This window comes from Macrobrachium rosenbergii, chromosome 42, assembly GCF_040412425.1.
Source record: "Macrobrachium rosenbergii isolate ZJJX-2024 chromosome 42, ASM4041242v1, whole genome shotgun sequence".
NCBI classification, from domain to species: domain Eukaryota; kingdom Metazoa; phylum Arthropoda; class Malacostraca; order Decapoda; family Palaemonidae; genus Macrobrachium; species Macrobrachium rosenbergii.
In genome coordinates, this window is record NC_089782.1 from 13,914,691 (window position 1) to 13,927,516 (window position 12,826).

Consider the following 12,826-nt stretch of genomic DNA (forward strand, 5'->3'; position numbering starts at 1 on the left):
TAAAGTGGCGCTCTGCTGACCGGGCAGGCAGGACTCCCACCCAGTCGTTAGGTAGTTAACTACCATACCACATTGTTAAAAGTATAATGGCTGGTTCCAGCTATGCTGAAGGAAATTCCTGTATAGTGCTGAAAGGTTTGTATATTGTGTAGGAACAATGAGTACTATTAGGCTAGAGATAGTGGACCCAACCCTTACAACCTAACATCTGAGGGACCCTAGTGGGAAAGCGGGGTGTTGTGAGTGGGGGGGGAAAACAAAATGAGTGCAATACAAAGACATTAATTACACAGATAGTTCACATTCTGACTGAGGTAATCTTATGGAAAGTTTTCAAACTAGTAGGCCTATAATGTGCTTGGGTAACAACCTGGTGCCACATATGTCAGATTAGGTTAGGTCCAGTTGGTAGGGTCAAAACGTTAGGCAGTATTTCTAAGCAACAGCTCCGCATGGACTATTACCTTGGAAATTGATTTTTCCTATGATTTTTGTGTTACTGATGATGGGTGTTGTTGTTTATAGTCAGTCAATTATTGTTAACCTCATATCTATCAAACATGGTTGAGGACCCTTTGGGAATGCAGGGTTTTGGAAACGTTGGGAGATAGACTGGACTGCCAGGTTGTTGTTATGGAATGGTTCTGTGCGTGCACAAGTCATCAGGGAGCCATATTTTTAAGAAGGCATTCGCTAAGGAAACCTATTATAAAAGGAACTATACTAACCTAACGCACCCTAACCTAGCCTAGCAGGCTGTGTTACTTAGTTTGGGGCTCTGCCTCCCTGAACCCACCTAGTGAAGGAAACTCCACTTTTTATCAAAGCTCCCCTATAACACTGCACATGCGTGACAGCATTCCAGGATGGCCAGCATGCAACGTCTGAGGTTAATTACAGTCGACCGACAAAAAATAACCAAAAAACTATAGGAAAAATCAATTTTCAAAGTAATACCCCATACAGAGCTATTGCTTAGCTCTACCCATTTGGCTATCATTATCTACTAGCAAAGCCCTAGGTTAGATTAGCTTGAGATCTACTGTAGGCCTAGAAAAGGACCGAGTACCTTACATTAGGTTAAGTGGGGTTGCCCTCCCCAAATAAGGAACAGGGCCCCTAGATTAGGTTAGGTGGGTTCTAGCAATTGGTAGGGATGCAGCCCCTCTAGCTTACATAGAGGGTTAAGGGGGCCAAGCCCCCAATCAGGACTGATTACATCGGCTCACTCCTTGTATTTAACTCATTTAGCCTAACGTTTTCCAAAACTGAAAAAACCTGCTTTCCCACTGTGGTCCCCTGAATTGTAGGATATAAAGGTGGGGTCGACCATCTTTAATAGTAGTCATCTACTAACGAAACGAACGTCAGAAACATTAAGAGCACACTTTACAACAGCAAGAAAATGTTTAGTCTATGGATGGCCTATTTTGCTGACATCAGCAAGTAGTTGCAAGGCTAAAAGTCACAGGCTGATACACTTTTCTTTTGAAGGTTAAACTTACGTACAGGTTTTATCCGTCTGATACAGTAATGATAAAGTTATGGTATACCAGGATAATACTTACATTTAGCATAATGAAGACAAACGGTGCTAAAACATTAAAATGCGACTGGTGATGGCAACGAAGGATTCTAATGCCAGCTCAGTCATATGACCGATTCGAATTACATAGGGACCGACAGTGTCAGAGTTGCCATCTCAAATTTTCAAATGTCGCTAGGCTCGCCCCTAAAACTCGCTAGCATGTGGCTAAGTTCTTTATCAAATGTTGCTAGACTAGATGGTTTCTCTCTCCCCTTCCCATCTTTTTTTTCCTCTTTATTATAGACAACTACAGCCTATAATAATCGCATAAAATTAAACATCAAGTACTCTATCTCAATATATTAATACTCTAACTTTTTTTTTTACATGTTTGAAATTCACTGTACTGGTACAGAAATGTTATACTATTTTTTTTTTTAAACGTTAGTTTAACCAGACCACCGAGTTAATATCAACTCTCCTAGGGCTGGCCCGAAGGATTAGACAAGCTATTTAAACTCTCTAAGAATTTAATTATAACTAGTGACTTATGTTAATCTAAGAATTAATTAAGTTAATTAGGAATATTTTATAAATTATTCTATGAATCTTATATTTTAAGTTAATTAGGAATATATTATAAATTGTTCTATAAATCTTATATTTTATCATATAAATGATTAAATTTAAGGAATTTTAAAATATTAAAAGTGAAAATTTGTCATTTTCTGACAGTATATCTTTAAAAGAATATCTTCTAAATAAAATGTCTCTTTGGATTCTATATTTTGGACATACCTTTAAAATATGCTTTACTGTTATTTGTACATTACATATTTCGCACATAGGTATAGGGGCATGGGGGTTACTCATCAGGTAACCATGTGTCAGTTTAGTGTGACCAATTCTTAGCCGTGTCAACATTACTGAAAACCTGCAGCAATTCTGATAAGATGATGGCCACGGGTCTACAGTTTCTTTTATTTCTCTTAATTTATTGTTAAGATTGCTTTCCCTCCAGTTATTTTGCCATTTCTTCTTAATCACCACTTTACTGTATCTAGTATAATCTTCTAATGGTAATAATTCTGTTGATATTGGGAGTGTTCTAGCCTCTTTTGCATAGGTGTCTGCTTTTTCATTGCCTTCTAATCCTATGCGAGATGGTATCCAACATAGAGTAAGATATCTTTTGCATTTTCATTTCATGTAATGTATGTCTAATTTCATTTACAATTTTATTTTTTGGAGTATAAGAGTTTATTGCATTTATTGAACTTAGTGAATCGCTAAAGATGGTTACTTCGTTAAACTGGTTTTCATATATAGTTGTTAATGCTGTTTTTATTGCTAGTAATTCAGCAGTGAACACTGATGCTTTGTTATGTAAAGAGGCTTGGCTCTTTATATTGTTTCCGTAAACAGCGAGTCCAACTCCCATATCATCTTTGGAACCATCAGTATATAAATGATTATTATTGTGTACCTTGATATGTTCCAGAGCATACAGTTTCATAGCAAGTGGGTTATTCAATTTATTAACTGGTATTGTACATAGTTTGTTACATATCTGGGAAGCACTTATCATCCATGGAGGCATTATTTTGTTAAAATTGTAAAATCTAATATTATAAAGATCATTGTTAATAAATAATCTATTAGCTCTAATAGGGAAGGATGGGGTAATTTTTGTATTCCAGAAACAATCTGGTTTTTTAAATAAATCTTTGGTTTTTGCTGGACTATTTATAATTTTTAAACCCCTGCTAAATATGTAAAATTCAGCGTGAACAATTATTATTTTTTGAAGAAAGCACTTCATTATATATGATATTTATGTGTGTGTGTGTGTGTGTGTGTGGAGAGAGAGAGAGAGAGAGAGAGAGAGAGAGACTCATATACTATACAATAATATATATATATATATATATATATATATATATATATATATATATATATATATATATATATATATATATATATATATATATATATATATATATATATATATATATATATATATATATATATATATATATATATATATATATATATATATATATATATATATATATATATATATATATATACATACATGCACTGTATATATGTATGTATAATAAATGATGTTGGAACTCATATACTGTGTTATATATGAAGAATGCTGCATTAATAAGAATAAAGATCTTATTGGAGCATTGATTGATTTAATTAAGAAGGTTACGGACTGTCTAACTTTTACTATATGAACATCTGTTCTTCAATTTAATAATGATATGTAGTTTTTAATAAGCACACTTACCGGTTACTCAATTATCACTGCATCCCAGTCCTCCTCCTCAGTCATCAATTACACGAAGAGGCAGACTGCTTGAAGCTTTTGATGTGTCTGCTTGATCCAAAGTGCCGTATGTCTCCAATGTACCGATTTTTCTAAGAATATCATTTGGTAAACTGTATTTTGAACAACAGGTATTATATCTTTTTAACCCACATTTTATGACAAGAATTGCTTTGAGTGTTAACAATTTCATTTTATTTCGCAACTTTGACTTCACCAAATTCATATTGCTAAATGTGCGCTCGCTCTGTAAAGTCACCACATCGATGTCAGCGGAGTGCTTCGAAGGCGTTATTAATTAAGTCTCCGCTGAGCAAGTTTTCTTTAGTGACTTCCCACTTTCTTCACACTCAATTCGTCACGCCTAACGTGCCAGGTCACGCATTTTCTACCATTTCAACTTTATATGTATTTGTCCAACTGTCATAAATTATGTATCGTATGCTTCTTTATTCGCAGGCATCAAGACTGTATCCATATTGAAGTTCTATACGTTTTTGTATTGTAAATCGTACTTGTTCGCCGCATATTATTGTTAATTGTTTTTGACCTCAGGTCACGCTCAATGTCATTGTCTTCTGCGGTTTGGCGCCAGTCGGCCGCTATATAAACTGCCTGAATCTGTAATAAAGTAGCAGTAACTTTTACCTGCTCGTTTCTTTTGCACCTCTTACAGTGGTGACCCCGGAGTATCCCGGAGCCATTAGCGGACTGACATGGCGACTCAGTCTTGGCTCCAGGAATTCTCCAATGCTCTTAGCGGCCTAAACACGGTGCCGTAACCAGCGTTTGAGCGTGCTGACTCTCGTCGGCAAACCCCACCAGCATCACTAACGGACCCACACGGCGCACGAAAGTGCGTTCTGACGCGAGTACCCGACTCCAGTAAGAGGGCAAAGGAGCTAGCATGGACGTGGGTATCCCCTCCTTTGTGCAGTTAACACGGACCTCACGGACTCGGAGGTCTACCTTCCTCCCATCTCACCCGCGCTCGTCCCCGCACCGAGGCCCTCCCGCACCTCCACACCCACGCCAGCGCCCCGAACACTCCATGGCCCGGCAACACAGTCGCGGGCCACCCTCACCATAAAGTTGCCACCTTTCATACAGGGGAACCCAACGATGTGGCTGCGTAGGGTCGAGAGCCACTTCAGGGTGGCGCACCTGACGGACGAAATCCTGCAGGCCGACACGGTGCTTAACGCCCTCCCGGAGGATGTATACAGAAAACTCGTCTCGCGGGTACCCGAGACACACACCCTCACATACAACGTCGCGAAGAAGTTCCTCCTCGAAACGTGCTCCCTACCTATCGCCGAGCGGGGCGCCCATGCTATCGACCTCGCCATCAACCCACTGCATGACCTCAACGCAAGAGACGCATGGAGCATGGTTGTGGACCTTCTTTCACTACCAGATTTCGACGACACGAAAAAGTGACAGGAAATAAGCCTGTCGCCGGAGATCTACCTTCGCCAGCTCCTCCCGGAGGTCCGCACCCAGATTCCTCACCCCTACACCTTGCCTCTCGATGACCTCATAGAAACGGCACAGCACCTCACGGACTGCGTGAAGGCCACAGTGGCTAAAAGCGCCCACACAGTTGGTCGGATCCGTCCAGCCAGAAGAAGAAGTGGAGCAGGGCGTCAACGCCGTCGCCAGGAGGCATCCACCGACCCACAACAAATGGAGTTCCCCAGGCCTCTGTCTTACCGGAAGTGGTTCGGCAAAGACGCCTGAAACTGCCTGCCGCCCTGCTCATTCGCCTGTTCAAAAAACGGGGGTGGCAGCGGCCAGCAGGACAAACTGCCATGGCAACCGAAAAACCCTGGGGCCCAGAACTAGTAGGCTTCTATGTCCACGACACTGTCTCTGGCAGGATGATGCTGGTCGACACAGGGGCCTTTAGATCGATCTTCCCGGCATCCAGAGAGGACCGCAACCAGAAACCAGACCCAGCCGCCTTCCTGACGGCCGCCATCGGATCCCCCATCCTCTCCTACGGCACCAGGCCCCTGTCGATCTCCATCCTTGGCCAGAATTACTCCTGGGACTTCATCGTCGCGGACGTAGGAACCCCACTCCTGGGGGCCGACTTCCTTGCGCACTTCAGCCTGCTAGTCGATGTGAGGCGTAAGCGCCTCCTTGATACTGACTCCTGCTGGTCTCTCCCATTAACAGCGGGACCCAAGGCACCCACCATCAGCTCCGTCGCCCCCCACCAGTATGCACACCTGCTGTCGGAGTTCCCTGAAGTGTTCAAGCCCGAACTTCGACAAGTCCCTGGGGCCCCAGCCAAACATGGCATATACAATCACATAACAACTAAAGGCCCCCGACACATGCGAAGTTCCGAAGGCTTCCCCCACAGCGCCTTCAGGAGGCGAAGAAGGCATTCGCAGAGATGGAGCGGATGGGAATCTGCAGAAAGGCCTCCAGCCTGTGGGCCTCCCCCCTCCACATGGTGTAGAAACCAGACGGCTCCTGGAGACCTTGCGGTGACTACAGACGTCTCAACATTGCAACGGAGCCCGACCACTACCCTCTGCCCAACATGCAGGACCTCACGGCCGCCTTTCATGGGGCCAAGGTATTCACTAAATTGGACCTTTTTAAATCATACTTTCAGGTACCTGTCGCACCAGAGGATATACCAAAGACCGCCATCATCACGCCGTTCGGGTCCTATGTGTTCTCCTTCTCCACCTTCGGATTGAGGAACGCCGGGGCGACCTTCCAGCGGCTCATGGACAGCATCCTTGGGGACCTGAAATTCTGCGTCTGCTACATTGATGACATTCTCATATTTTCCAGGTCTCACAGTGAACACCAAAGGCACATCAGGGCAGTCCTGCGGCGCCTCCAAGAGAATGGCCTCGTCGTCCGTTTTGACAAGTGCACCTTCGGCGTCCAGAAAGCAGACTTCCTGGGCCACGAGGTATCCCTGGCAGGCGTCCACCCACTCACATCAAAAGTAGCAGCCGTAACCAGGTTCCCAACCCCACCTCCGTCAAGGCCGTCCAGGAGTTCCTCGGGATGGTGAACTTCTACAGGCGGTTCATCCCCGGGATCGCACACACCACGGCCCCCCTGACAGAAGTCCTCAAAGGCCAACCAAAGTCCCTGTCTCGGGGACCCAGCCAGCAGCAGGCCTTCTCCCTGACGAAGACCGCCCTTGCCGAGGCAACCGCCTTGGCACACCAGGATCCCAAGGTCCCTCTCCAGCTAATGACGGATGCCAGTAACGTCGCCTGTGGTGCTGTCCTGGAGCAGGTCATCAACGGTGTCCCCCAGCCCATCGCCTTCTTCAGCAAGAAATTCAGTCCCGCAGAGACCCGCTACAGCACCTTTGACAGGGAACTCTGCATGATGTACCGCGCAGTCCGGCACTTCAAGTTCCTCCTGGAGGGGACGCCCTTCACAATCTTCATGGACCACCAGCCATTGGTTCACGCCTTCACGAAGCAAGGGGACGCATGGTCTTCCAGGCAGCAGCGCCACCTCTCAGCCATAGCCGAATTCACTTGCTCTGTCAGGTACCTCCCCGGCAAGAAAAATCCTGTAGCAGACGCCCTCTCTAGAGTTGAGTTGAACGCAGTGCAGCTCGGAGTAAATTACCAAGACCTCGCCAGAGAACAGGCTGCTGACCCAGAAACCCCAGCCTACCGCACCGCCATCACGTCCCTTAAGTGGCGGGATGTGACCCTCACCCCCGGAGGCCCAAGTCTCCTCTGCGACATCAGTACGGGTCAGCCCCGCCCCTTGGTCCCAGCCTCACGTTGCCACCAGATATTCGACATAATTCATGGCCTCTCACATCCCTCTGGCAGAACTACGGCCAAACTGCTCTCAAAAAAGTTCGTCTGGCACGGGGTGCAGAAGGACGCCACGTCCTGGGCAAAACAGTGCCTGCAGTGCCAGACCAGCAAGGTGGGTCATCACACGCAGTCTGGGGTTGGCGAGTTCCTGCAGCCAGAGCGCCGCTTTGGCCACATTCATGTCGACGTCGTCGGGCCCCTACCCCCATCAGGCGGGTCCAGATACCTCCTGACGGTGGTAGACCGTTCGACAAGGTGGCCTGAAGCCACACCTATGCAAGAAGCCACCGCCAGCGCGTGTGCCGAGGCCCTGCTTTCCAGTTGGGTTAGCCGCCGGCGCCCCGACCACATCACCGAGGGGCCGCCTTCCTGTCCGAATTATGGCCCCTGGCTCAGCTGCTGGGGACCACGCATCACACCACCACGGCGCATACAACCCGGCAGCCAACGGCCTGGTCGAACGGTTCCACAGATCCCTGAAGGCATCCTCATGGCCCGCTGCACCGCCGAGGACTGGAAACATCAGCTGCAGTGGGTCCTCCTCGGCTTGAGAACCGCCCCCAGAGCCGACGGCACCCCGTCCGCAGCCGAAAAAACCTATGGGGAGCCCCTTGTGGTCCCGGGCGAGCTTGTGACAGAAGATCGCCACACCCCATCACTGCAGAGGCTCCGTGACGTGGCCGGCAAGTTTGCCCCTTGCAAGCGCACGTACACCGGCAGGTCAGCCACCTTCACACCGCCAGAGCTGTCATCCGCCACCCACGTGTTCGTCAGAGTCCACGCCGTCCGCCCGCCACTGACCAGGCCCTACAGGGGCCCCTTCCGTGTGCTGAAGCGGAACAGCAAGGCATTCCTGCTGGCACTCCCTGGGAGGAACGACTGGGTTTCAATAGACCGCTTAAAGCCCGCCTTCCTGGGGGAGAGCACCGATGCCACCGCAGCACCTTCCCCGCCCAGCTGCCCTTCGCCACACCCAGACCCCCGCAAACAGCGGGAGCACAGCCATCCCATGAAGGGCCTGCCTGCACCAGCAGCCCAGCACCCTCACGCGTGGGAGACCCCTCCGTTGTCTTCAAGAAGCCGTGGTACCCTTCAGCGTCCCAGCAGATACACAGATTAGTCAGACATGTCCCACGTCTTGGCGGGGGAGTATTTGTAAAGTCACCACATCAACGTCAGCGGAGTGCTTCGAAGGCGTCATTAATTAAGTCTCCGCTGAGCAAGTTTTCTTTGGTGACTTCCCACTTTCTTCACACTCAATTCGTCACGCCTAACGTGCCAGGTCATGAATTATGTATCGTATGCTTCTTTATTCGCAGGCATCAAGATTGTATCCATATTGAAGTTCTATACATTTTTGTATTGTAAATTGTACTTGTTTGCCGCATATTATTGTTAATTGTTTTTGACCTCAGGTCACGCTCAATGTCATTGTCTTCCGCGGTTCGGCGCCAGTCGGCCGCTGTATAAATGGCCTGAATCTGTAATAAAGTAGCAGTAACTTTTACCTGCTCGTTTCTTTTGCACCTCTTACAGCTCCACGTCAGTGTTAGAATGCGGTCAAGATAATGCAGAGAGAGAGAGAGCCATTTCAGATAGATCCAGGTATGGATTTTCACCTGACGCATCCCTGTAGTGTGCTACTTCTGACCAGAAATTTAGAGTACTTGATGTTTCTATCCAAACCACTTGATGTAGTTTCTTCCACCCGGCTGTGAATGAAGCGAGAATTGCTTACCAAACGGACAGGTATTTGACATGTTCAAAACATAACTGTTCTCACCATACAGAATGAAACCAAGATTCATGTGTGTGATGAAATCTATGCAATTTAATTTCATAGATTTCATCTAACAAATTTGTTAGATTTCATCTAACAAATACAAAACTCTCTAGAATTGTCGCTAATTTCTAAATATCTCTACATTTTTGCTATGTCGCTAACTGCTGAAAAAAGTCGCTAGTTAGAAACTATCTCTAGATATAGCAACAAAGTCGCTAAATTGGCAACACTGCGATATGAGTGACAGAATTGACTACTATTACAAAAAAAGTTGCTTGTTAATTTTTCTTACATTTTGATATAGTAGCGAGAGAGACATTGATTGTAAAGCCATGTTGTACAGTCTCTGCTGATCATGTTGTTTGTAAAGTCCCCGCTAAGCAAGTTTTCTTTGATGACGGCCCATTTTCTTTGCACCTACGATTCGTCACGCTGGACGGGCCAGGTCACAAAAATTCAATTGTTTAAACTGTGTATGCAATTATTTATCTGTTCATCAACTGTGTACCGTGTACTTCTTCTTTCGCAGGCGTCAAGATTATACTCAACTTTAATTCTGTCTATTGTTGCATTGTAACCTATATTGTACTCATTCGCTGTATTTATTTATTAATCGTTATCGACCTCTGGTTACCCTTGCTTCCATTGTCTTCCGCAGCCCGACGCCAGTCGGCTGCTATATAAACCGCCTGGACCTTGAATAAATCAGCAGTAACTTTTACCTGCTCGTTTCTTTTGCACCCCTTATAAGCACACCTTTGTTACGGCCAGCTAATAAAGAAACACAGTCAACAAAAACTTAAGGACCGAAGTTTTCTTAAATTTTAATAAAAATTAACGACAACACAAAATATAAAAAAATAACAGTTCATTTATAATGAAACTTTCGGAAACTTCTTCGGAAAAAGCTAGCTTCTATAGGAGAAATGAAACTAAAGAGAAAAATAAAGAAATGTCTCTGAAATGGTCAATGTCAATTCATAAATGTCAATTACATAAATTTATAACTAGCCTATATTAGCATATATTTAATCCACATAGTGGTTCCACAACATTTTCGTATTTAATATTAGGCTTGTTTTCCATTTGCCATTCGGAATACTGCCGCTATGGCCATCTATTGACAATTAAAATAACTATAACATGAAAACCTAAAAGTATGTTTGACAATATCCTTTGCTTACATCGGAGATCTACTTGCATATATTACACAAAGTATACTGTACGATATGTTCCAATAATGCACTGCCGAGCATGGACCGGCAACATGTTTCCGAGTCAGTCGGCTCTCTGGTCTCTCACAATAAACTTGTCACCAAGATGCTGTCTCATTCAAACCCAACATGGCGCAGTGAGTAGGATGAGAACCAAGTCATGCCCCTGATACGTCGACCACCCCAGGCCACGCCAAGGCGTGGCTCTCCTGCAATGCCAAGGGCCTTGTCACGGGCCGTGATGCAAGCACAGATGATAATTGCAGACCAGCAACGCGCCATCCGTTCCCTTCAGGATGCCCTTCCCAGTTCTGGACCACGTGCCGGCAAAGTCCCTGTTTCTGCTGCCCCTGAGAAATGCGATGTCGTGATGTCCTCAGCAGCGTTCAGGTCCTGGAGATGTTCGATGACGTGTTGGATCCACCTCAACAAGTTCCCGCCGCAGGATGTTGTCCTGCACATTAGACTCAACTGTGTGCCGGCGCTGCAACGTGCACTGGACGCTCGGTACTCAGAGGCCAAATGGAATGCCCTTACTCCAGACACAGCTCTGGATGCCATCAGGAATATTGTGTTAAGGTCGTCGAATCAGGCGGTGCAGTGGTCTGAATTCTTTGCCCTCGCACAAGGGCGCGAAGAGTCAGTGAGTGAATATTTCTCAAGGTGTACTCAAAAGGCCACCGACTGTGATTTTCAGTGTCCCAAATGCGGGGAATGCTTGGCTGAATATATGCTATTACGGAAAATAATGGTAGGTCTTAGTGATCCTGTATTAAAAAGGCATGTGTTTCAGGCATGTGATACGTTTAAAAGTGTCGATGCCCTTCAGGCTTTGTGTTGTACTTTTGAAGCTGCTCACCAAGACGTTGAAAGTGTCCCACGCGGTGCGAGGGAGTCGGCCGGTGCATCGAGTGATGACGTCACAGGCAGTGATGATGTAGAGCCAGACGTCGCGGTGTTGCGCGGTAACTCGAGTGCAAAGCATTGCGGGAACTGCGGGGGACGTCATTCGCCTGGTCGAGCATCGTGCCCAGCAAAAGGTATGACGTGCCACGGGTGCCAAAAGGTAGGGCACTTCCAGAAATGTTGCAGGAGCACGAAGAAAGCGCCGCTCACCTCGAGTTCAGTGATTGTTGCAGACACACACCTCTCCCCCCACCCTACAGTCAAGGCTTGTGTTTCCCATGGGAACGGGAGGTCGGTGTCTACACTTGTCGTAGCAGATACAGGAGCACAGATCTGCGTTGCCGGACCCACGATTCTTTCAAGCCTGCAAGTAAAACCCCTGGAGTTGCAACCCCGGACAGGTCTGAGGGACGTAGCTAATCTCCGAGTGAGATGCCTCGGATCAACGGCATGCACCATTGAAATAGGTGGGAGACACACGAAGCAGGACGTTTACTTCGTGCCGACGGCCAAGAACTTCTACATATCGCTGAATGCCTGTAAGGAGCTGGGAATAGTACCTCCTGGTTTCCCTCACCCTTCCCCTCTCATTGCATCAGCTGACGTTATTAGCGAGGCAGTCCCGCAACCTAACTCCCCTCAGACAACGAAGCCAGCCACCATACCTATCCAACCCATGGAGGAGAACATACCAAGACTCGAAGAATGGTTGTTACGTCACTTCTCATCCACGACCTTTAACACAACCAGGGAACCTTTACCTGTGATGACGGGCAAGCAGCACCACATACATTTATTGCCTGATGCCGTACCTTATGCCTGTCACACGCCGACAGCAATCCCTAAACATTGGGAAGAGGAGGTAAAAGCCCAGCTTGACGAGGACGTCTGGAGGGGAGTGATAGAACCAGTTCCGGCAGGGGATGCAACGGAGTGGTGCGCAAGGATGGTTGTGGTAGCCAAGAAGACGGGCCAACCTCGCTGCACAGTAGACTTCCAGCGCCTCAACGCCCACTGTCTTCGTGAGACTCATCATACGCCGGCACCCTTTGACATGATTTCCAGCATCCCCATACACACGTACAAGACTACAGCGGACGCCCATTGGGGTTTCCACCAAGTGGAATTGGACGAGAGTAGCCGCCCACTCACGACCTTCATCACCCCATGGGGACAGTATCGTTATCGTAGAAAACCCATGGGTCACTGTTCGGCTTCCGACGCCTACACAAAAAG

The 12,826-nt window shown here is 46.7% G+C and overlaps 1 long non-coding RNA gene across 1 annotated transcript in view; it reads right to left on the reverse strand.

Moving 5' to 3' along the window:
• LOC136827956 (uncharacterized) overlaps window positions 1–2,201 on the reverse strand; it is a 216,351-nt gene extending 214,150 nt beyond the window's left edge. The window contains exon 1 of the long non-coding RNA XR_010849855.1: window positions 1,569–2,201. This is a non-coding gene — a long non-coding RNA (uncharacterized lncRNA). The remainder of the gene's footprint in view (window positions 1–1,568) is intronic.
• Window positions 2,202–12,826: the final 10,625 nt, after the last annotated feature.